Source organism: Charadrius vociferus, unplaced genomic scaffold (assembly GCF_000708025.1).
Source record: "Charadrius vociferus isolate BGI_N301 unplaced genomic scaffold, ASM70802v2 scaffold74, whole genome shotgun sequence".
Classification (NCBI taxonomy): domain Eukaryota; kingdom Metazoa; phylum Chordata; class Aves; order Charadriiformes; family Charadriidae; genus Charadrius; species Charadrius vociferus.
Genome location: NW_009647849.1, coordinates 1,585,778 through 1,608,129, shown reverse-complemented (window position 1 = coordinate 1,608,129; position 22,352 = coordinate 1,585,778).

Here is a 22,352-nt window from a genome sequence, read left to right as displayed (position 1 = left end):
GCAACACTAAAAAGAGGTCCTGAGTTACTCTTACATGTCTTTTCATTTATTTTTTTTTTTCCTTGAAAAATAATTTGGCTTTGTAATATGCAAGAATTTTAACATGTATGACAATGAGATTTCTGGGCATAACACGTAATGCTGAGAAGCACCACTTTCTAACTCTATTAACGGGTATTAGCCATATCTATCTTGTCTCTGAGAAGGAACCTGTATATTCAGCATGACCAGGGTACCTGCAGTTTGGAAACTACTATTATGGCACTGGCAGCTAGTTTTGTGCACCTCTTCTGGTAACTGGCAGAAGTACAGTAACTGCCTATTTTATTTCCCCTGCTTCTTTTCTATCTTTTATTCTAGAGGAGGTGACCCATAGCACCAGTTAGGAACCAGATTACTTTGGCTATTTGGATCACTTGCACTATGCACTTGAAGTGTTACAACTGTCAAAGATGCTAGATGGTGTTTTTAGATGAATGGGGGGACAAAAAGAAGAGGGTGGTGGAGGATATTTTTGTTCTGCACAACAGATAAATGTATGAGGAACAGAGAAAAGTCATCTGGCAGCAGATGATATTTTCTTCTCTGCTTTTCTTAGGTCTCCTTGTTCAGATGTAGTTTCCTGTCTCTACTCTTCTCCCAGTAAGTCTAAGTTATCTGAGGTTTCAGATAGGACTGCAGAAGACCAATGCATTTTTCTCTATAAATAAAAGGATTATGTTGTGTTCATCACAAAGAATACTGAACGTTGCTACCTTCTTTAGATGAGAAATCAGTATAAGCAACTTATGTTTTGATGTCTGAGAGTTGGGGTTTTTTTCTCCGCTTGAGGCATGCTTTTACTATTGGTCATGCTATCCGTCTCATTTGAAAGTCTGATTATAGTGTTCGATTACGATCTCCTGAGGCATTAAAACCCTATAGGATTCTTCTGGACTGTTAGAAGTGCATTTCCTCTTTTAAAAAAAACCAAACCACCAAACTTATCTGTGCATCTGTTTCAAACAAGTCTTCTGCCTATTAAAATGAGTGTTCGTGTGTGTCTGTGTCTGTAAAAAATAGGATAGCTGTTTTATGCCTAACAGTTCTTCCTTTTCCTTTATGAAGTCAACCTTGTCCTATTCTGCCACACAACATAAATACAATGGGTCAGATTCTGCTGTCAGTATTGTCTTCCTGGATAGATCGTACATCATATGTTCCATGGATTTTTTTATTTTTTTTTTTTGCTATGCCTAAATGAAAGCCAGGATGTTATTGTATCACTTCATTTCATATCAAATTATATTGTCACATAATGATATAATTGCCAAACACAAGCAGATGCAATTGTTATAGTGCAATAAAATGTCACAACTGAGAACACTGTTTGTATTTTCATTTAAAAGTTTGGATTTCAATATGAAAGTTTGTAACACAGTTGGAATGTAAGTTTCAAGACGTCTATGTTGGTCTTCAACCAATGTGGTTTTATTTAGGTTTCAGAATTAAGAAAAAAAAATTGGAAGTATCAGTACCCAAACTGTAGAAAATACATGGGTTGTGCTGAGGTCTCCTCTGTGCAGCAAGTGCTTCAACAGTGTGAGTGCTTTCCTCAGTGAGGGCTGATCTGGGGCTTCCCCAATGGGAAGGGCAGATGCTGGCATGAGTAATTTTTAAACATATTTTGTGTATAGCAAACCACACATTGCACCATAAGCTGCGTTTTCATTAGTCAAGTTGACCTTTATTGAAAAAGAAAAATGTGGTGCATTACGACAAATTAATCTATATGAAATGCAAACCTATAATGAGAAATTATGGAGTTTTTTTTAAGTCTGTGGAAAGAAAATTGCAAAAGGAAATATTCTGTAAAAAAATAGAGGCCCAAAAATTCCTTCTTACAGTTATATAAGTATTAAGACTTCAACTAATACTTCCTTTTAATTGTTTTTCTGAATGATTTCTTTTAATTGATGCAAGTGCAAGTGGAAAACGTTTGAATTTACAGATATTTTAATGGATATGATCCCTTTAAATTTTTTTCTCCCATGTCCTGTCTGCATTCATTACAGGCAAATCAATGAAAATTGATAAACCCATGATGGAAAAAAGGAATGTATTTGTATTCATTACAGGGGATCGGAGATAATAATAAAATGAAATGTTGTTATAGTGAGATATAAACCCAACCTAAGGAATTGTTCAATATGTGAATAGCTAGATACATTTCATTACTGTGATATGGAGCAGCTTGATAGCGGAAGCCAATAATTTAAAAAGTCTTGAGCACAGGGTTATGCTGACTATCCAGTTCAATACGTTAATTGACAATAAATCCTGCTTGCCTATAAAAAGCACTTGACTAGTCATTTTCAAGATGGTCATGATTTTTTATGATGCGGAACTTTTAATTTACAGGGATGATAAAAATAGATTTACTTTCAGCCACTTGTATTTGATTTAATTACCTAATCAACTATAAATCATCTACTATTGAAAAAGTAATTTAACAGAGATGATATTTTGTCGTCATTTTTTTCTTAAGTAGGAGAGAGTCTTTTGTAAAGGAAGGTGAAATACACTTTAGAGAAATTAAAAAATTCTATCCTTTTTAAGAAAGGGTTAGAAGTTCAGAGTCAAGAGTTTCGATTTACTGAATGAAGGCCTTGATTTTTGGAAAGGCTTGTTTATGGTTACCTAATCTCCTGTTAAGAAAGCAGATAGTAAAAGTATGGCAAAGGACTAGCTATGGATGTCAGTGATCTGAAACGGGCCTTGCGCGATGGAACTTCCTTCTGTCAGAAATCTGTTTGGGATAATACCTTGCTATTCAATGATGAGAAACGTATAGCACGGCCAAGGAGAAAGAAATTACTATACGTTGTCCAGGCAAGGGATGGAGAAACCAATCTAAGTGAGAATTGGAGTGCCTTGATAGAGGATTGTTAAACTTTCTATTGTGAATTAAACTGCAAATTTTAATCCCTAAATGAAAACAGGATGATAAATTTTCCTATATTTTAATGGCTATCTCACAAAAACTGACTTAGTACATGAAAAAATATAAACAATTAAGAGAAAGTGTACGTTTAAAAAAGCAATAATACTTTGAAGGAAGAAGGATGAGGTTTTATAAACCAAAGGTAACAATATTTAGAGTTTTCCATGTACAGACAATCTTATCAAAGAGGCAAACTATATACTGGGGTGAAAATATTTCATCCTAAAAATGTAGGGTCCTAAAGTCTAGCTTAAAAAATACTGTGAATCTCATAAATGCCATTAACAAGAGAGTGGGTATGACATCCCCAAAACCATGTTTACATAATGCTGATAGTGCTCTAGATGAAAAACATTCCAGATAAAGAGCTTTTGGAATATATTCAGAGCGGAATTTTTGGTCAGATGAATTACAGGTGTCAAAAAGGGACTCAAAGATTACAAAATAAGAATTTATAGTAGAATTTTTGCTGTTTTGTGTTCTTGTTTGAGGTTATTTTTAAAACAGATAAAACCCCAAATTCACTAAAAATGTATCCCCTGCAGTCCAAGGGGGTAGGGGGAGGAAAAAAGGAAAATTTACAAGAAAAATAGTGTGGTCTAGATAAGGAAAAAAGAAAGTGTGTTAGTGTGGGATTATGAAAATAATAAAAGCTAAGAAAGTACAGAAAGTAAAGATAGGAACAGTCATGCCATTAACATTATGAACGAAGAAAAATCAATGCTAGAAAATACTTCCTGGAGAATTCGGGTCACTTCATGAGTTGGGAATAAAGCCAGCTTCTATAATAAGCGTAAAAGAATCATGTGAAATAATGAAAACTGGACCAGAAGTGGAGATTTGAGACTAAATTACCCTGAGAGCTAGAAGGCTTTATTAAATTTAAGGAAATAAACATAAAGATATGTATGTTAATAAAAATGTGCATTTTTCTTATGGGTAACAACAGGTCTTTTAAAAAGTGAAGAAATGGACCTATTATCCTATAACTCTTTCCAGGGAAGACTTAGGAACTTTGCATTTTAATTTTCACAATCAAAGGTTTTAGTCTGGGAAGTCCACAGTCTAATTCACAGCCAATATGTAATAAAATCTGCCTTCACAAAATTCCTCAGCATTACCATAGGTAAATGAAAATTGCCATATTGACTTAGACTGGAACCCTTTTATCAGATGAAGCTGAGATGAGGTACTTGGAAGGCAGCATAAGAAACTCTGAATAGGATAATTAGGGTATAGCTTACCTACATAGTTCTCTCCAACTGTTCAGGACTATTGTGTGATTCTTTTAACCCCCCCTTTCACTCAAATTAGAATTAATGGGATTTTTTGTGTTGCTGGAAACCTACATACATGACATAAAATCCTTGCCTAGGATGATACTAATGGGAAACTGAAAAGATATAGAACCCTAACAGCATTTTTCTTTCTCTCGTAGTTGTGTCTAGTTACTACACCTGTAGTTGTTCTATTCTTCTGTGATTAGCAATAATTCTAATATTGGTTTGCTCCAGGAATACTCAAGTTTATGAACTGACCATGCATGATGTCCGTTTGATGAGCACTGAAACCAGTAATTAAGTTTCTGAGTATTTTCTAGGGGGAAAAAGAATGCTCTTTTGGTCTAGAATTCACCTAGATAGCAGAAGTCTAAGCACAATGTTGTGGCTATACTTTTCATGTGCTAAGTCCTACCAAATTGTTGGTGTAAAATTTAAACACAGAATGTAGTCCCAGAGTAAGTACCATGATGAACAGTATGCAAGATGTGATCACTCTTTGAAATATTGAAGACTACTTTATACCCCGAGTAGGCATTGGGCTTGTTCAAACACAAATGAGGCTTCTAAGTATTTTTAAAAGTGACGGTGTCTACTCTAAAATTTGCTGGCAGAAAGGAAGAGCCAATGTTACCTGTTTTGGTAGTTCACACAGTGATCTGTATTAATTTGCCTGGTTTATATCTTAGTTCCCTGGGAGCTCTTGACAAAAAACAGAGTGCTGCCAAGTAGGTTATCTTACACAAATCATTTTCCTTAGTGTATAGCATATAGTCACTGAAAGGTATAGGATACAGAAATGCAGTGTGTTAAAGGAAGAAGGTATGGGGTTGCAGTGGGAGGAGAGCAGGAATTTTTGATGTCCGTACTACTCTGAGCATGAGAGAGTTAATGATGTGCTCCCACGGGTCCGCTTTAACCAACAACCTTTTGAATTGGTGTCTATGAATATTCCTGAAAGATGCGATAAGTTTCTCTTTTCCTGACCGCACAGCACAGGGCAGTCCCGGCTCCTCCAGGCACCAGAGACAAAGTGAGACAAACATACAGCCTGTGAATAGCAGCTGTATAGTTCCCATAGCAACAGTAACTCCATGAACACCCTCTGAAGTTTCTTCCCCCTTCGGTATTTATTTTGCATTTGTATACTTTATCAGGCTAAATGGTTTAAAGACAAAATTTTGATTAAGTTAATCCTGCTTCAATTACTTTGGAAAGGAAGAATAGCAGAAAACAGCAGAAAGAGAAGAGAACATGGCATCTGTAATTACTTTGGTGACTAGTTGTTTAGATATATCCAGAGGTAAACTTGCTTGTATTTATTTTTTTTTGTGTAAATTTTTGCCTTAAAATAGTCCTTCTCTTTCCAAATATGCTATGATAAACCCCACTGAAGTCAGTTTTATCAGCTAGAAAACTGATGTTTGTGGGGGAAGAAAGAAGTGTAATACATAAGAGTATAACTGAATCCTCAACTTTTAAGATATTTCCGCTAAGAATTCAACTTTTTCCCAGTGTTCAAGGTTCAGTGCTCAAAGTTACATCAGATGTATGGCAGTCATTTACATTTAGCCTTATTTCTACCCTTCTTCCCATCACAGTCTTAACAAACGTATACCCAACACATGCTCAGGTGGAAGTATTACAGACAGACTTGAGGAGTTCCCTTGAACAAGTGTAGGTCACATTTTCATCTTTTTAACTGTGTATTTCCAGGTATTCTGTCCTTAAAAAGCACTCTGTTCCCAGACAAGGGGTGTGAATGATGCAGTGTTGTGGCTGCTTCCATAGAATTAAGTAGAATCTTGCTATGGATTTTTTTGAGGAGGACCGAGCCCATTCCAAATATGTGATTTTTTTTTTCTTTTCTAGACTGAACTAAGTGTGAAACAAGTATCAGATAACTGTCATTTGTTTTAACACAATAAATGAATAACAACAGAGAAGAAACTGTTAGAATTATTTAGGAGCTGTTGATGCTAACAGCAGGGCAGAAAGAAAGATCCTTTTCATTATTGTAAGAAGACACTGACTGCCTTTAAATAAACTCAGTCCTTCCTGAAGGCACTAAGTAAAAGCTACAGCTTCCTTCTGTTACTACTGCAAATCTAGTTATAATTTAGGAATTGACCTAGACGGCAATTCTTTTTGTTTTAACCTTTCAGACCCTAAAAAGGTATATCTTTCTCTTCACTCAGTATTTGCTAAAAATGGGGATTTATTTTTCACATAATGATCAAAGTGTTCTCTGAACAATCATTTAAAGTGTTTTCATGTTTCTGACTTAGTTCTCCAATAAACATTCCCTAATTCCCTCTCCAGGAGCAAGTTTGTGTGTCACATCTGTAGTGTTCCTAATGAGCTGCTAATGAGGCTTTGCAAATGTGGAGGCACAGCCAATGAGCTGGTGGTGCTAGGAGGCTGATCGAGAGCTGGTTTGGTGAGCAAGGGTTCAGCATCTGTAAGAGCTTAGTTATTGGCTCTCTCCATGCACTTTTCCACATGGAACTCCAATGCCCAGAGCTTTAAGAGAAGGAGAAAGATTCCTGGCTCTACTTGGATGCTGTCTTTATTTGATTAGCACTGCTTCGTACACCCCTACTTAGAGTAGGAGTCTCACAGTTCGCATTCCTGAGTTCCGTAGCTGAAAAGGGAAAACAATATCCTCACCCAACAGTAAGAGAATACTTGATTTACCCAAATTAGTCTCACATTCAAAATTGATGAGGATCACATTTTGAATTTGTAACAGATGGAGAAGTGCTGAGTTTTGCCTTAGTGTCTATAATGCTTCTTATGCTAGAATGTGTTTTTATTTCTTGCATAGTGCGTTTGAGTCTTTTAATTCTAGTAAGATCCCCCATAAACAAAACAAGGCACTTTTAGGGTCTACAGTGTCCACAGATTCCCTCCTCTGAAGCACAGCGAGTCTGACTTTGTTCAAATGAAAAATGAGCTAATTAAGGTGAAAGCATTTCATGCTTTCCATCAGTTATTTTGGTTCGTAAAATTAATATAGTTCAGACTAAGTGGATTAAATTATGTTTTTTCACTAAAAATAGTGAAAAGAATGGTGGTGAAGAGAGTAGGTAGGTTGGGGAATTCCCCACTTCTCAACAAAATGAACAAAACTGAAAGACTTAGAGTAAGTAGTTGGTGCACTTGTGTTAATTAGTATTGCCATTTTGGATCAAATTAACCTTTTGGTATGTGTCTCGTATGTAAAACGTGGGAAGCTACATTACTCTGGGAACAGTGTATGGTCTGTTGTCATGACAGAACATGGCCACGGACCATTATTCCACGTTTCTGCAAGTTAAGAAATAATTTTAATATGCTTTTCCTTACTGCTTAAGCTGCTTACTTACCAAGTTCAATCTTCCTTCTCAAAGAGACTCTTTATTTGTGAAAGTATTTATACAAAGAATACTGGCATTATTTTATAGTGACTTTCTAAAGAACCAGACAAGTCTATTTGAAGCTTTTCTTTGGTATTAACTAGATATTTTATCATAAGTGAGCAGGGCGTTTCTGGTTCACTAGTCTTTATTGCTTTCTTGAATGCACTTCAACCTCATTCACAGTTCAAGTCTATATAATCCTTATGCCTTTCATACTTTTAAATCCTCCACAGTGTTTTCTGTATATCTGACTCTGCTAATACCCACGGAACTTGGGTCTTAAAGCGCTCTCCTGAGCTAGCATAATTCTGCACTGAGAGTAAAATACACATTTTCACCAATCCCTTTACTGCTTACAAACAAGGGCAATGTTTTCTTTAATACCAACATCCCCTGACCTCAGTTTTCCCCTTTGAAACCCCAAGTCCATTCCTTACAATGAAAATATGAACTGTGGCTTGCTCATTCATTTATTCTTGCCCTGAGCATTAGTTATGAATCTGCTGCCCAGTTTTCTTTAACTGAGTATGTCGTCAGTTTGCAGCTTGTTACTTCCCACCCCACCCCCCACCAATACTTTCTCCTTGAACTTGAAATGAAATGAGAATCTGTTTTGTGTAAATATGTAAACCATCTTGAGAAAGGCCAGTCAGGTTATAACTTCTTTTCTGGGTTGGTAAAAGCTTGTCTATCATTGTTGAAAGGTAACTTTACATATTTCACACTACATAGCTGCGCTATTTACAAAACCAGTTGGATTTGTTGGAAATGATTTGGTATTCTCTTGCATGTTAGTAGGCACACTCGGTGTATATGTAGATTATGATAAAGTAAGTGTGTAGCTCCAGTAAAGTCTGCTATAGCTGAATATCTATCTTGGAAAAATTGTGGATGTTTACTGATTCTCCTGACTAGCTTCAAATGCTGTTTTTCAAGCTACATGGAATCGACTGTGATATTTGATATTTTGAAATCATAATTGCCAGTTAAATCATGGCACTCGGGTCTGGCCCTTTGTCATTCCAATCCACGCCAAGCCAGGACTTGTGTTTCATCCGGGTGACTAGTGAGCACTGGTAATCAGCATCACAGATGCCTCATGCATCAGTATAGCGTCATACTGAACAATCTCATGTCATTGTCTTCTGGAAAAGCAAGCATAGTTGAGGCCCATTGGACTGTAGCTGTTGTACTGTTTTATGTTGCTGTACTGGGTGTCCGTGGCCAGGAGCTGGCTCCAGGGGCTTCTGGGAGGAGAGACTGGGACTGCCTCGTGCCAGACACAGCTGGCTCCCTAACGGCCCCACCACAGGGCACAGCTGAGCCCCGCAGCGATGCCGGTGGTGCCTCTGGGAAAACAGATTAGAGAAAGGGTAAAGCCCTGCCTGGTAGAGTTAGGAACACAGTGTGAGAAACAGCCCTGTCAGCACCCAGGTGAGAGGGGGAGAAGGTGCTGCAGGCACTGGAGCAGGTGCCATTTCTGTCCAAACTGATGTTAGCACATCAATTAATGAGGAGGGTGTTAAAAGAAAATTCTTCTACTGATGCAGACACAAAATGAAATAGAACTTTTGTTTTTATCTTGTTTGCAATTCTTTAATCTCATACATTTCAGGCAGTATGAGGTGTTAGGATGATGCATTAGACACACAGGACACATGTCATGTCATGGGACACAAATGTGTATCTTAAAAATGTATTGTAAGGCAGTCTACAAGATTGGGTTTGTGCTACTGCAGAATAGCCTTGTTTTGGTGTATCACCGGATTTGCAGTCATTACAAATGAGAATGTAAGTTCAAGATGATCTGCTGTGGGTTGCTAAAGTAATTGCAGAACAAAGTCATGTTCTTTGCTCTGCTCTTACGACTCAAGGTGTCCGTCTGTTCTTCTGTCGGCTCTCTTTGCTTGGTTTGCCATTTATTTTAACAGAAATCTGTTCAGCTTCAGGGACCACAATCAGAAAGCAGCCAGGTCTCCTCTTTTACTATGCAAAATGTTCAGCAAATCTGTTACCCTCTGCCTCTCACCCAATCACAAAATTCCCTCTCTGAGGTTAGAACATTGTGTCAAAGCAGGAAAGCCTCAACTAGATTGATTTATAACGCTAAAAAGAAGACGTTTTCTGACTAGACTGAGCAACAGCTGTGTTCCTCAGGCTATGCTATTTCAACCTTGAAAACGTAGGGAGTTTCTGTTCAGATCCATAAAAAATCTTTCTGCAATAGAATCTACACATCACCTTCCCGACCAAGGCATCAGAATATTTTAGCTTGCTATCATGGCCATTATATTTAAAAGCCTTTTTTGTGAGTTTTATCCTCCCCGTTAGGGAGTCTCTCTTCTTCTGGGGCTTCAGTATGGCATTGACTATGCTGGTGGGCCTCTGCCTTGGAATATACATACTAACCTGTTCTTTCTGATTCCTCTTTTTTTTTTGAAAATTACTTTTGCAGGTTTTATTATATTGGTTTGTAGAGTTGTATGGTTTCAGGCTCATTTGAGTTGCAAGTCTGCCCCAGCTCTTCTCAAGCCTCACTCAATGAAGGCTGATAGCAAACAAGTTTAACAGGTTGTCAGTTTTGAGGAATCATTGTTTTCACATGGAGCAGGTGGGACAACTATGTTTTACAGACTTGCTCATTATCAGGAGTAAAATCGTGTGGATTGTCAAACAAAAAAAAAAAATCAAGAAATATTCAAGTAAATAAGGATCTTGAAGCTGTCGTGCTACATGGGTGAGATGACATGTCTTATTCTTTACAAGCATTAGACTCTGGCTCAGACTGCATTTGGATTTTAGGATGGGTAGGCCCCTTTAGCCTTGTATGGTCCAAGATGCTTTAAGGGAACATGATCTTAAAAAACATTACTAAATATATAATGGCAAAGTGTTTGCAAGAATTCAATCTACTTAGCAGTTCTGAGAGAGTAAACGCTATTGTTTGGTCATCTATTATGGTATAGATTTTGCCATCAATTTTCTATCCCTATTTTGAAGTCTTTGTCAAAACGAAGGAACTGTTTATTGTACATATATTCATATATGATATTAGGGAGAAGTGGAAGAAAGCGGAAATGTCATACAATTATTTTGAAGCTTGTCAAAGATCTTTTTATATTGCAAAGTACTTTTACAAAAAATTAATCTTTTCTGCTGTGACTAGTTTCATCATTAAGTAAATGAAACTGGTTTGGCTTTAGGTTTAACTAAAAAGGGGAATAATTTTTCTCCTCACCCATATAGCAGCTGAAATCAACATGAATGTTACTAACCAAACTGCCTAGACCCATTCTCATTCTCACCCTTACCACTTCAACCTTTCCTGTAAGTACCTTTAGTTAGCTGAAATACAAGGTATTTTGAATGACTAGAGAGAACAGAATAAATGGTTATGGATGTCTTTTTCTCCTGTCTCTTCCTGTGTACTAAGGTAGTAATATTTTTACATTTACTTATCTGAAGATTACCCTCTGCTGCACTACCCTTTCAGTGAAAACTGAAATATTGGAGTTGTCTATTGTTACTTAAACAAAACTTTTAGTTAGTTTATTTTTCAGACCGTTTAAAGGAATCAGTGAAGAAGAACATACTTTTATTCAGGTGAACAGCATGCCAATTTCTTCTTAGGTTTTAAGGCACTGCAGATTATAACTTTGTAACTATACTGGAATTAAACAAAGAAGGGCATGCAGTAAAATATCTTAATTGTTCCACATTTTCAGGCAGTAGGTTTGATCATGTGTTTGTGTATTACCTGCTCTCTTTAATAGTCACTAGCTGGAGGAGAAACATATATGTTTTATAAGCCACCTGTACAAGGCTATTAAATTGCCTTCTGTTGACAGTATGTCACATTTAGATTCGGAAAACAAGGAGTATAGTTTGAAATGGATTCTTCATCCATTTCTGCTTTTTTACAACACCACGTGAAGTTCTCCCAGCAAACCCTCATGTGATAAGCATGAGTGCAGAAGGTCTCTGTCACAACTTTGTGTCTCAGCTTTGGAGCTCAGGAGGGCTTCAGAGGAACTGAACTCAAGGGGAACTGAGGGTTGGGAGGCGTAGAGGAGGCAGAGTCCTCTTTTGCCCATTCTCTGCTTTGCAGGGGGGAGGAACATGGTGGTAGGAGAAAATCGGCTTCCCCTGATCCTGTAGGGATTTGCAGTGCTTAGTTCAGTAACAAGGCCTGGTCCTAAAATTAAAACTAGATGCATCTCTGAATCTGGCTAGAGTCCTAGTGATTCCGCTAAAAGTCAGCAGTAACATATGGGGTCCAGCTACCTGCCTGATCCTTCAGCTGCAACAGTCAGGCTTTTGGCTTTTCTTTAAAATATCTCAAGATAGTGTTTTCAGTATTGATTATATTAATCAGCAGTTAGCTTTCACCTGTGGTCTAGCAAATCCTGAATCTACTGTTCTGTATCATAAAGTAATGCAGAAAGTCTGGGACAATGGGGAATTTTTACTTTTAGAGAAACAATGTACATTCTTTTGCTTATGCATTTTTTTTAATATGTACCATTATTTGTAATTATATAAACAATGAATGTTATAAAGAAATTTAAGTATGGAGCACATTCTTTTATGGTTATTTGTGGCGGACAGAAAGGCACGGATTCCGATATGCAGGATTAAAATCAGCTTTATTAAGCAAGCATGTTCTTTATATACTTTTCTACCAAGGCCAGTAATTTTCTACTTTACTTGTTTACACCATCGTGTGCTCTAAAAGATCACGTTCCCACCGAAAAGGGAATCTCTTTTCCCTGCGAGCAGCACCTCCTTATCTAGGGAGTAGCTTCACACAACTTCATCGCCTGCCAGAACGGTGCTGCAGCTGCTTATTCCTCCCCATTAGCTGACCACACTTAACCCTTCTTTTGCCTCAGTCCCCACAGTTATTACAGTTACATTTTCTGCTGAAAATCAGCTATCTACAGCGTGATGCAAATCGTTTTGCAAGACAATTGGGGGGTGGGAGGGGGAATCGCTGAATGATTTGACTTTGGCCAGATTTTTGTGTGCTTTAGGGAGCCAGATTTAACTAGTGGCTTGGGTGGTAACTGTGACAGAAGTTGGGTGGGAAATGTTTTCAGTGACATCTTTGGCTTTGCACTGAGGCTAACATTAGCTTTTTATGTATAGTCTGGTATAAGACACAGACTCTGACAGGTTACAGAAGTAGTGAGTTCAAAGAGCAGAAGGTGCTGTATTCTAGGTCACTGCGAAACAGTTCACACAGACATTAGGAAGCCAAAACAAATCAAGCACATTTAAAGTACTTCAGCTAAGAAGTAACAAAAGTGTCCATCAGGATTTTGGCATGCTTCTTGAATAAGAAAAGGTGAACTTAATGAGTGACTTTAAGGAGTAATATGATAGTTACATCCTGAAAGTGAATGGAGATTAATTCAGAATCTGGAATTACACCAGAGTTGTAGGAATTAACAATCAGCTGCGTAAAAAAGAATCATCTGCAGTAGATGAAGAGACCATTAGTTCTTTGAAAATGTCTGCGATCTAAGGAGACTGTTAACAAGGAGAGCTTAGTAGAAGAGAAATGTGTTGGGGTTTTTTTTTGTCAACAGCAGAAAATGAAGTCTGGTTTCCTGCACTTTTTTTTGCATCTTAAATCCCCTGTGTGTCTCTTTCAAATGCTTTTCATGTGTGCATTCTCCTTGTATTGCAACCTCCTTTTCCCGTTCCCTCCAACACTGCCCTGTCCACCCCACTCTTCCCTTGGAAGCCTGCTTATGTCCCCAGTGTTCCCCCTCCAAGTCTCTCCTTCTCCTCTGTGGTCCTGACAGCACCCAGACTCCCTCCACACTTCTTTCCAGCATTCAGTCAGTCACCATGATGAAAAGCTACCTGTGTATCTATCAGCAAGCTAGCTGCTCCCGGCAAAGATGAACTCTCCTGTTTTTCCTTTGACAGGACAGAACAAGGTCTCTTTCCTCTACCCAGATGTCAAGCTTGGTTAAAACTGATCAGGGAGGTGCTAAAAGTATAGTGAGTATCTGAGAAAGAACCATAGCTCAAGAACATACGGTGTCACTGGATCAAATACTGGCCTCTACCTTTTGCTAGGGGAAACACCTGTTCATGTTGCTGAGTCCAGGCATAACGTCAAACCTTCAAAGGCCCATAAACAAAAAAAAAACGAATTAGCAAGTCCTGGCTGCAGCAACATTATGCTTGGCAGCCCCTGCCACCAGGACCACAGTGCTATCAACTCCTGGGACTCAAGCAACAACAGGAGACATCCAGCACTGCAGTCCTATCGTACTGATTGACAATTAAAAGCTGTTATAGACTGATATTTTTGAAAAACCTCTGTATCGCCACTTTATGTTGAAGCAGTCTCTGGTAAGAGAAAGAAAGCACATCCTCTGCTTTTCCTGAATTAGGTTGCTTCATGAGTAGAGGTTAGCTGATCTGATGAAAGGATTATGGTTACATATATATGTGTTTTCCACAGCTCAGCACTTTCCCCCACACCTCTAAATTCCATGCAGACGGAGGTGTGGGAGATTGTATGAATTTTGGCCGTGTGATATCCCTTTCATGACAGCAACATTGGACCCATTATGCACAGTCATAGTGACTGCGCAGATCCACAGATGCCAGCAGCAAACATGCTATATGGATAAGGCTGACCTGAGCAATATAACAAACCCGAATTTTTTTTGTCAGCAGAGGTGTTTTTAAGAGGGGCAAGTTTCTTCTGTGAACTAACTGGTTAAAATACAGAAACAAAGGATAGGCATAAATGCTTGATTTTCATGCTGGAAGGAGGTTATTAATGAGGTCTCGCAGGGCTCTGTGCTAAACTTTGTGCTGTGCACTGAGGAGAGTTTCTCTGACAAAGTTTGCTTGATGTAAATTTATGCTGGACAATTTAATCTATAGCAGACATGGAAAAGTTACAGGAGAATCACTTAATATTGAGTTATTGGACAATTAATTCAAAGTATTGTTTATAGAGAGGAAAGTAATTCTAACTTTACTTATGTCATTATGGGCTCTAAATTAAATATTGCCACTCATGAAAGACATCTTAAAGTCATTGTAAATTGTTCTCTTTAGACATCAGGTTAGTGCTGATTTGCTGCCAAAACACTAAGTAGAACATTAGGAATTGCTAGGAAATCAGAAGAGAACACAGAGAGATACCCATATGAGGAGAGATTAAATAAACAAGGACAGCTCTACAACTCTGAGAAGTTACTTGGGGGAAAAAAACCAACTTCTACATTGGGGTTCATTAATGGTGTGATCTAGGGATTTTATACATTTTGTGTAATCAGGCAGATGTCTCTCCCTTAAATGAAAAAGACGCTCAAATAAACCAGTGTGGGATGAAAAGACAAGAAACAGGAAAATTTTGTCTCTGTTCAGCTATCAGCTGACTCGTGATTTTGTGTGAACAGTTAAAGACTTCTTTTTAGTTTCTGAAGTGAACCTAGCCCTCTAACAGCCAACATTTCCAGTCTCCAGACTATGAAAATAGACCTGTTACCCTCTGAGAGCTGGATTTACATAAATTCTTGTTCTCCTAATGTTAGTATGCTTTTCCATTTCTCACAGGTTTAAATTGGTATAGCTTGTCTGCCTCTCTTACCAAGTGTTGCAAAATTTAAAAATTTGCTACCACCAGCATGTGAATAGCATGTTCTGTTCCTCCTAGGTAACTAAATGCCCTGTATTTTTCTAAATGTGGGGAAAAAATGTTGTTGTTTTTTTACTTGCTCTATGGGGACTATTACATTAATTTTTACAGAATAAGTGAATCCAGGAAGTTCTGGTTTGCTGCTGCACAGAGTTAAATAATAAGAAAAGATCTGGATTTTCAAGTATAGAGGCTTTGACCCACTTACTTCCATGGCAAACAATCACATCTAAAAATATTTCTAACCTTTCTTTAAAGTTGCAGGAAAAAAGACTAAGTGGTTTAAAGCATTTGATGTATAAAGTAAAGCATTCATTGCACCAAGGCCCCTTATTCCCTTTCCCTTTTAGCAGCAGATTTTATTTAAAAAAACCCACACCTTTTTAATCATTTTCAGTTGCACCAGTGATGGTATTATTTGCTCTTTCCTGGGGAAAAAGAAAACATAATTTGATAGTGGCTCGCATATGCTGCTTCTGTTAGAACTCAGTGTTGTTTCCTTGAAGAGAAGATGAGACAAATGCTTGCGAAAGAGGAGAGAAGAGCAACACAGATTATAAATACAGCTTCTGTTTGTGATCTGAATGTTTGCTTGCAGCAGTACTGGTGGGACTGACAAGCAAAGGGCATGCTCTCACTTGCCACTGTGGGGCCCGGCTGGTATGGCTGCAGGATGAGGAAGCCAGGAGACATGCTGTTTGTCGGGAAGAAATCCTTCTTGACACTGCTGAGGCCTCTCCTGTATTTTTCCAGCACAAGCAGCACGCTAATGCTGTCAACTTTCCCTGACATTGCATGCCCATGAAAACCTTGCTCTTTACCTCTTATTACTGTGCTAGCAGATGCAGTTATACTGCAAAATGTCACCGTTACCAGTTTGTGTTACTTGCAGGCTGGTTTTATGCTCTGTCTTCATTTGGAAAATGCTTTGCTGGCAGATATACATTTCTCTCCATAAAGCATTCCTAGCAATCTGAAAAATAACAGTTTGATCCACAGTGCTGTATCTAGCTGACAGTGCAAAGAGGAGACTCTTCCACGTGTTCATGCACTATGCATGAAATGCAATTACTCAACCCCAAATGTGATCAGGGCATTAGGCTCCTCATGTGAAAAATTTCCTTCTACCCTTAGTGATCCCAAGGGTCTTCTTTGATATCTTAGAAAGTAAGATGAGGGGAGACAAGTGTCTTTAAAATATGTTTGTCGCAAAGGGTTAAACAAAGAGAAAGCTGATTTGCCAAACTGGAAACGGGTGAAGGGATTTACAGTAATATTTAAGGGCAGCTAAGAAAATTTAGAGAAATGCAAAACCATGTAAAACCAGAAAACCCTAGAGGAATAATAGCATTCAAAAAGTCACAGTGAGTAGAAAAAACTGGTTTGGTTTTGGTTTTGGTTTTTTTTCCCATTTCAAAACCAACTAAACTGGATGGGAACTAGGTACCCCAAAGGCTCATTTCTACTGCATAATCACTCAGATAAGAATTTGAAAAAAATAAAACCCCACCCATAATCTCCACATCCACACATAAGACCTCACTATTCAGTAACACCACCAACAAAACCTAAAGCATGTCTGCTCTCCTTATTCGTGAATATGTGGAGCCTGTGATTTCAGATTAATGGAATGAGCACAAAGCAGATACAGAGCCCCTGGCTTCATGCAGAATCTATTCTGTTTCATCTTGGCAAGCCGACATCCTGTACTCCTTGCTAACATCGACTCAGTAATTGCCTCTTTGACTACTGAATGGTCATTATGTCACATGGATCATATCTTCTCTACCAGCATATCTTTCAGATTTTAAAAGACAGAGGTAAATTTAAAAGGAAACTCTTAGGCCAGCATCATAACACAGTTTGCTCTTTTAATAAATATTGAGTTCATCTAAATAGATATGAAAAAAATAGAGTAAAATACTACTTTCAACAATTCTGAAATAAAACCAGAGAAAAGTCTTTTTCTGTGCCAGGTAGATTAAAATATCCATGCCAAACATGAAGTTTAATAATGCAGTCAGAAAATACAGACGGGAGAACCATATCATGGCAAGCCCAAGCAAATTATGCTATATAAACTACTTTTTTTGGATCCTAGACACTGGAAAATGTTAATTCTGGCAATACTATAAAAAATTTCAGCTTTAAGAAGAAATATGTCAGTATAGGTATTGTCAGTTTTAATATGTTAACTAAGAGGTTCTTCAGATCCAGATTAATAAGTGAACGGTAAGAAAACCATGGCGTGCATATCAGTTGGAACATAAAAGGTAGTGACTGCAAATCCTTGAGAACAGTGCCTGCCTAACCAAAGTATTATCAATACCTTGACATCAGCAATGGGACAGACTGAAATATTCAAATAACAAAAAGTTATTAGATTAATACACATGTTTTTAACCTCACATATTCAGTAACATATTGGGTTTATATTGTTTGGGCTGACTTCTGTGAATATTCAGACAAGTAAATTTAATGGCAGTAATGTTGCCGAAACAGTAAATTTTAAGTGATTATTAGAGAATGTTCATCAGAAAGTTAATGTGGAACTTGGAAGCCTGAGTGGTCACAGTGGAAGTCAGCTGCCAAGAACTCTTCTCACCCAGAGGAGAGTCAGAAATAATAGGATGAATATCAGATACTCAGAATATACACTGTTGGTGTCCAATTAGTAGACTAAAAATTGGAAAGAGTTTGGCAGATAAAGCAGGGATGAATAAATTACAGAACGGTAACCTGCCAACAGACAAAGATGCAGAATTTGTTAAATAGTTTCCCGCTCCAAAACATTCACACGGCATTTTGAATAAAACAGTCTTATACAGGGGCATCTGACATCCCAGAGACCCTTCCCAGCTGCACTTTTAACAACTGCAACCCATCCAACCCCAAAGCTGAACTTCATTTTAAGCCAATTTACTTCTGAAGGCCCAAACTGGACCCAAAACTCTTCCATCTGTAAAATGAAGTTTTGTAGGTCACAGTGCTCTTGATCAGGTTCTTGGAGGACAGTTGTCAGCCAGCACCACGAGTAGCTTTCATAGTTATTCATGTTGGCAGTCTCAGCAAAAGGACTGATGAATATGCAGACACAAGGCCTCCGTTAATTGTCCTTCCCGAGATACATTGGCAATAAGGTGGCATAGTGAGAGTTCTCACTGCTGCTCTCCTTTGTTTGCTTTTTGTTCTGATGGAAATCTTCCTCTTCACAGCTTTTAATCCATAAAATTTTAAATCCCCTCCCCACGATGAAGTCTGCGTGCTTGTACATATTCTGCCTTCCTGTGCAAACTGTGGGGCTCTGAGGTCCTGCACAGTACTAGCAAATTTGGCATGTACAGGCTTGCTGCATTTGGGAATAGGAAATATCACTAATCTGAGATTCCGGAAAGTTTGTTTCGGTTTTCTGTTTCATTATGGATGCATTGCTTTGAAATCCATGAATGTATTTAAGATCTATGAAGACAGGTGCATAAATAATTTTGAAGATGTGGGCCTCGGTGTCTCTCCAATTCCCATCTGTAACAGAGTACACTGGCATGGCCTTACCTCACGCTTGCACTGCAAGGTACTTGCTCTCCAAGTAGGTACACGAATGTCACAGGATTATCTGTGAGGATGTGTGGTATCAGGTCCATGGAGGAAGAATGTAAATAGAAAAAGTGAATCATGTCTTTTGTTATCAGAATGAAAACTCAGGTGTATATATGTGCAGGTATTTATTTATGAAAAGAAATTCAAGAAAACAACCTGTCTATTTGAAAAAGTCTAAGGTGAGGGGCTAGCGTATGTGGCTACTCAAACTGCAGTTTAAATAGAACATGCAAATTGATGTTTCCAAATGTGCAAAAAGCACAGAGCAGTCTTCAGTAAGCACTTAGGGACAAGACCTTGACTTTACATCTATTCCAGAAGAAAGTAACCAGCATGATGGTGACTGTAAAGTAGCGCAATGGGGAAGTGTGGCTGAAAACAAAAGGGTGCTTTATTATTGTATAGTATGAATATTACTGTTTAGTCTGGGATGATAAGCAAAAATGCTATAATGGGTTCTGACTCTGTTTCCAGGGGTCAGTAATCATACCCTCTTTTTTTTTTTTTAATGCAATTTGTAAATGGCTTCATCTGCTACAGCCGACGTGCCGCTTGTCCCTGCAGCACTAATGCTGCCATGCTGATAGCTCAAATTTGCTGGAATTGGACTTACTCTTATTGATTGACAGGAATTGCTGAGTTCCAGTAATGCCAGTTCAGCCTGGAAAGATACAGAAAGAAAGAGATGCTATAGAAAATTTTTGAGAGAAGGCAAAAAAGAATTGGAATGAAGGAAAGGATGCTCTGCTGCTCAAATCTATCTCATGTTAGCACTGAAATCCAGTTGAAGGGATTTTTGTCACTCCAATTCAAAGTTACCAAACAGATGAAGCCATGGAATGTGTTCAGCAATATAACGTGCTCCCCTTTAATATACTGACATATATCTTATGCTGTGCTTCTGAAAGTAAAAACATTTTCTGGAAGTAAAAATACCTTAAAGGAAATTAAAATCTTGATATTTATATTCTGAGACTCAATAGACTAGCAGCATTTCATACCCACTTGGACATTCAGTCTTTAAAATGCTACTGATCACAGAAGATGTAAGGGAAGACAGGATCAGACCTAAATGATTTAGACTCTAAACCTGGTTTAATTCATGTCAATAGGAAAACTCCTGCACATTTCTGTGGACCAGACTGAACTTCTGACAGGGTATTACACTTTGTATTCATGAGTTGTACAATTCTCTTTCATCTATCAGAATTTCTGAGTATCTATAGCTTTTAAGACTCAGTATATGCAGTATTTGTCTTTGTATGGGTGAGGGTAATCTTAATTTGCTAAGATTAGAATAGATTTAGATCAAATGACAGTTATTAGTCTATTTAATATATGTATGAGCAGGTTTGTGACTCTCCAAAAGTAACAGCAGAGTTAAGAAAAATGAGGAAACTGAACCCTTGCACTTTGTAAGCAGAGAGATTTGTACACATGTAGTGTGACACATCTTGGGTATCATCTCTGAAAAATTATAATTGTAGGTAAGGTATAGACTTCTTGTGGGTCACATGGGTTTATTACCTTTATCGACAACCACACTAGTTGTGTGCTGGCTTGCAGTACTGTAGGTTACACCTACACAGAATGGTTAGCAGGGCAGCTTTTACTTAATTGTCACTGCGGGTTTGTCTCAGAACCATAGTCCTACTTCCCCACTTGCCTGCTATGTTTAATTGTTTGTTACTCAGAGGAACACTTCTATCTAACTTAGGCACTAAACATTTTAATATGCTGAAGGTTAACCACTGAAAAAGTTAAGTTTCTTCTTTAATGAAAAAGGAAACCCACATCTGCTCCTCAGGAGGGCTTCCTCTCCAACAGCTAACATGTATTAGCAATTATCCTTCAGAGGGAAAAGCTGTCTAATTACTCTATTACCTCAAGTGCAGAGCACTCACCTGGGAAGCCACCAGATCAAGGTTCAGGTCCCATCACTGACTTTAATATTAATTTATGACTTGGCATGTGTGTCTGATAATCAAATAATGATCTGTTTTACAGAGCTAAGATGGCTGTAGATTGGATCCTAGCTTTTTAGGAGACTACTCTCCATTTGAAATAGGGTTTTACAATTTTCCAAACTGTTTTTTAGGGTATGAGGTAGCAAAAGATGTTACTCAAGCAGTCAAATAATGGTAAGTATAACTTAATTTCAGAAAACACAAGTAAGAAAAATCTTGGAGTTTCTTCTTTTCTTCTTTCACAAACAAATATGGATACTCATGTAAAATTTAAGACAAAAGTGTTCTGGAAGTTTGGGGTAATTTTTTCCCAACCAATCTCGGTCTTATTAAAATCAGTCCCTTCTTCCTGCTCCATTTACAAGGAAAGTTCAACTGTACTATGCTGGCATTGGTTATTAGTTTGCTAGAGGGTTCTAATTTACCTGAAGAAACAGAGCTTAAAGATTTTTCAAAGCTGCTTGTGCGTGGAGAACCTTGTTACTTAAACATTTTTTTTCCAAAAGATTCATTAGCCCTTGAAGTCTTTCTTTCTAGTGGTTCTGCCTAGTGGTTACAGATCTTCTGTTGACATGTCACGCAAATGTCTTTCTCTAGAGAGAAATAGGTATGTCTTCACTGAATGAGTCACGGCCAGTGATTTCACATCTTCTGCTGTTATTGTGTTCATCTGTTAACTTCACATTCGTGTAACTGAGTTGCCATTCAGGTTTCTGGGGTGTGATGTGTGTTTGAAGAAAACAGGGGAAATAGTCCATTTGCTCAGAAATATTCTTAGAAACGGTTAGTTTCTAAACTTAGACTGTGTGTTCCTCATGGTTAAAGATTTTTCAGGTTGTAATTCCTTTGGTAGTAGGACTTTGGGGCAATTCTTGGTCCTAGTGTTGTTTATAAGGGGCAAGTGTTTTGGGCACTAGCACAGCACAAATAAAATCGTTAATCATTACAGAATAAGTCTTGCATGAATGGGGCTACCCTTTCTTTTCTATACTGAGTTAGATTCCAGCTGGATATCCTGTACAAGCTATTATGAGGTAAGTGAAGGTAGGAAAATGGGCTGCACTGGTGATTTCTATAGATTGATATTTTTAAAGCAGTTCAGGCAGTGTAACTACCATCATCTTTAAATGAAAGACATATGTTCAACAAAATGTTTGACAACTGACATTTGAAAGGCAAAATTCTTGTTGATGGTATTTAAACCACAGGCAATATCGAAGGCATTTTCTCTCTTTTTATAGCTACAGTGTTTAATAATTAAAAAAGGAATTTCAATAAGTTTATTAAAGCATAAGAAGGTCAGGTATTAAAAGAGAATTACATCTTGCAAAACTGTAAGAACTTACTTTGTTATTTATACAGTCATTAATATTACTGAACAGAACTGCTCCACAAATAATAATTAGATAGTCCAAGCAAATTCTTTCTGTTGCTACTGACTACTTTGGGCTA